Here is a 4,241-nt window from a genome sequence, read left to right as displayed (position 1 = left end):
TACCACCAACCACTACCACCAACCACTACCACCAACCACTACCACCAACCACTACCACCAACCACTCACCACCACCAACCACTACCACCAACCACTACCACTCAACCACTACCACCAACCACTACCACCAACCACTCCACCACCAACCAACTACCACCAACCACTACCACCAACCACCAACCACTACCACCAACCACTACCACCAACCACTACCACCAACCACCTACACACCAACCAACCCCAAACCCCTACCCCCAACCTACCACTACCACCACTACCACCAACCACTACCACCACCCACTACCACTACCACCAACCACTACCACCAACCACTACCACCAACCACTACCATCCTACCACCTACCACTACCATTACCTACCACCAACCACTACCACTACCACTACCACCAACCACTACCACTACACCAACACTACCCCAACCACTACCACTACCACCAACCACTACCACCAACCACTACCACTACCACTACCACCAACCACTACCACCAACCACTACCACTACCACTACCACCAACCACCAACCACCAACCACCAACCACCAACCACCAACCACTACCACCAACCACCAACCACTACCACCAACCACTACCACCAACCACTACACCAACCACTACCACCAACCACTACCACTACCACCAACCACTACCACCTACCACTACCACCAACCACTACCACCTACCACTACCACCAACCACTACCACCAACCACTACCACCAACCACTACACCACCAACCACTACCACCAACCACTACCACTAGCACCAACCACCAACCACCACTACCACCAACCACTACCACCAACCACTACCACCTAGCACCAACCACAACCACCACTACCACCAACCACTACCACCAACCACTAGCACCAACCACTAGCACCAACCACTACCACCAACCACTAGCACCAACCACTACCACCTACCACCAACCACTACACCAACCACTACCACCAACCACTACCACCAACCACTACCACCAACCACTACCACCTACCACTACCACCAACCACTACCACCAACCACTACCACCAACCACTACCACCAACCACTACCACCAACCACTACCACCAACCACTACCACAACCACTACCACTACCACCAACCACCTACCACCAACCACTACCACTAACCACCACTACCACTACCACCAACCACTACCACAACCACTACCACTACCACCAACCACTACCACCAACCACTACCACCAACCACTACCACCAACCACTACCACCAACCACTACCACCAACCACTACACTAACCACTACCACCAACCACTACCACCAACCACTACCACCAACCACTACCACCAACCACTACCACCAACCACTACCACCAACCACTACCACCAACCACTACACTACCACCAACCACCTACCACTACCACCAACCACCTACCACCAACCACCAACCACCTACCACTACCACCAACACTACCACCAACCACTACACCAACCACTACCACCAACCACTACCACCAACCACCAACCACCATACACCAACCACTACCACCAACCACTACCACCAACCACTACCACCTACCACCAACCACCACCACTAGCACCAACCACTAGCACCAACCACTACCACAACCACTAGCACCAACCACTACCACCAACCACTACCACCTAGCACAACCACCACTACCACCAACCACTACCACCAACCACTACACCTAGCACCAACCACCAACCACCACTACCACCAACCACTACCACCAACCACTAGCACCAACCACTACCACCAACCACTAGCACCAACCACTAGCACCAACCACTACCACCAACCACTACCACCAACCACCACTACCACCAACCACCACTACCACCAACCACTACCACCAACCACTACCACCAACCACACCACTAACCCACCACTACCACTACCACCAACCACTACCACCAACCACTACCACAAACCACTACCACCAACCACAACCACTACACCAACCACTTACCACCACCAACCACTACACCAACACTACCACCAACCACTACCACAACCACTACCACCAAACCACTACACCAACCACTACCACCGACCACTACCACCTACCACCAACCACCAACACACACTACCAACCACCACTACCAACCACCACTACCACTAAACCACTACCACCAACCACTACCACCAACCACTACCACCAACCACCAACCCACCACTACCACCAACCACTACCACCAACCACTACCACCAACCACTACCACCTACCACCAACCACCAACCACTAGCACAACCACTAGCACCAACCACTACCACCAACCACTAGCACCAACCACTACCACCAACCACTACCACCTAGCACCAACCACCACTACCACCAACCACTACCACCAACCACTACCACCTAGCACCAACCACCAACCACCACTACACCAACCACTACCACCAACCACTAGCACCAACCCACTACCACCAACCACTACACCAACCACTAGCACCAACCACTACCACCAAACCACTACCACCAACCACACCACTACCACCAACCACCACTACCACCAACCACTACCACCAACCACTACCACCAACCACTACCACTAACCACCACTACCACTACCACCAACCACTACCACCAACCACTACCACCAAACCACTACCACCAACCACCAACCACTACCACCAACCACTACCACCTACCACCAACCCACTAACACCAACCACTACCACCAACCACTACCACCAACCACTACCACCAACCACTACCACCAACCACTACCACCACACTACCACCTACCACCAACCACCAACCACCACTACCAACCACCACTAATGTTACTGTGTCCAGGTCTCCAGACTGGTACAAGGTGTTTTAACCCATGTTGTTACTGTGTCCAGGGGCAGGTCTCCAGAGTGGTACAACAAGGCCTTCGGTCACCTGTGTGTCTCTGAGGCACAGAGGATCCGTTCCTCTTTCCACCCTTCAACAGGCCCTGAGACCAAGATCTGAACCCCAGGAATAGGTTCTGAGGCTGGGCTACACTGGCAGGGAGCATGGCCCCATGGACCAGAGGACCAAAGACAAGTTACTGTAGAGAACAGGAGGGCTAGGACAATGGACTTTGTACCTGGAACAATAGACCTAGTACCTTTGAATCACGGCCTGAGATTAATGGGTCTAGAACCAAGAAGAGGGTGGGCTAGAGCCATGCACCTAGATCCAACAACAAATTACTAGATCCATTGACCCAGAAAAAGGAATCCATTGTCCTAGATCCATGGACCTCGAACCAGGGAACAGAGGAAGCATCGGGGAACACTAGGTGGACCTAGAACTAGGAACCATGTTTCTTCATTCTGAAACCACTGAACCAGGGAATGGAGAGAGAAGGGCAATATCTCTCTGGAACCAGTGACCTATAGAACCAGGGAACAACAGTGATTAAGAACTTAGAATCAGGTACACAGAACGATCCAGAAGTTGGAACATGGAATACGGAATAATCTAGAACTTGGAACCAGGGACACTGAACAATCTAGAACATGGAACCAAGGACACTGAACAATCTAGAACTTGGAACCAGGGACACTGAAAAGTCTAGAACTTTCAACCAGGGACACTGAACAATCTAGAACTTTCAACCAGGGACACTGAACAATCTAGAACTTTCAACCAGGGACACTGAACAATCTAGAACTTTCAACAAGGGACACTGAACAATCTAGAACTTTCAACAAGGGACACTGAACAATCTAGAACTTGGAACCAGGGACACTGAACAATCTAGAACTTTCAACCAGGGACACTGAACAATCTAGAACTTAGAACCATGGACATGGAACAATCTAGAACTTAGAACCAGGGATTTTGAACGATCTAGATTGAACTTGAAGACAGCTCTGGCTCCTACAGCTTTATCTCTGCTCTCATTATCAGCATCACTGTCCTGTTTAATCTAGTATCATTATTAGTCATGTTATTATCATCGGTATTGTCTGTGTTAATTATATTATCTATTGCATTATTATTATTATCATTATTTGTTATATTAATATTATCATGTCATCATTGGTCCCGTGTGGCTYAGTTGGTAGAGCATGGCGCTTGCAACGCCAGGGTTGTGGGTTCATTCCCCACGGGGGGACCAGGATGAATATGTATGAACTTTCCAATTTGTAAGTCGCTCTGGATAAGAGTGTCTGCTAAATGACTTAAATGTAAAAACAACTAAACGGTGGCAACTTTGCACATTTGGGACAAGAAGGATGTACTGAGAATTG

At 50.3% G+C, this 4,241-nt stretch overlaps 1 long non-coding RNA gene across 1 annotated transcript in view; it reads left to right on the top strand.

Annotated features, from left to right (window-relative positions):
* Window positions 1-3,047, top strand: part of LOC139025596 (uncharacterized) — an 8,015-nt gene extending 4,968 nt beyond the window's left edge. The window contains exon 2 of the long non-coding RNA XR_011477193.1: window positions 2,859-3,047. This is a non-coding gene — a long non-coding RNA (uncharacterized lncRNA). The remainder of the gene's footprint in view (window positions 1-2,858) is intronic.
* The last annotated feature ends 1,194 nt before the right edge of the window (window positions 3,048-4,241 follow it).

The sequence above is a fragment of the Salvelinus sp. IW2-2015 genome, unplaced genomic scaffold, assembly GCF_002910315.2.
Source record: "Salvelinus sp. IW2-2015 unplaced genomic scaffold, ASM291031v2 Un_scaffold2911, whole genome shotgun sequence".
NCBI classification, from domain to species: Eukaryota; Metazoa; Chordata; class Actinopteri; order Salmoniformes; family Salmonidae; genus Salvelinus; species Salvelinus sp. IW2-2015.
This window is presented reverse-complemented; position numbering and strand designations above follow the sequence as displayed.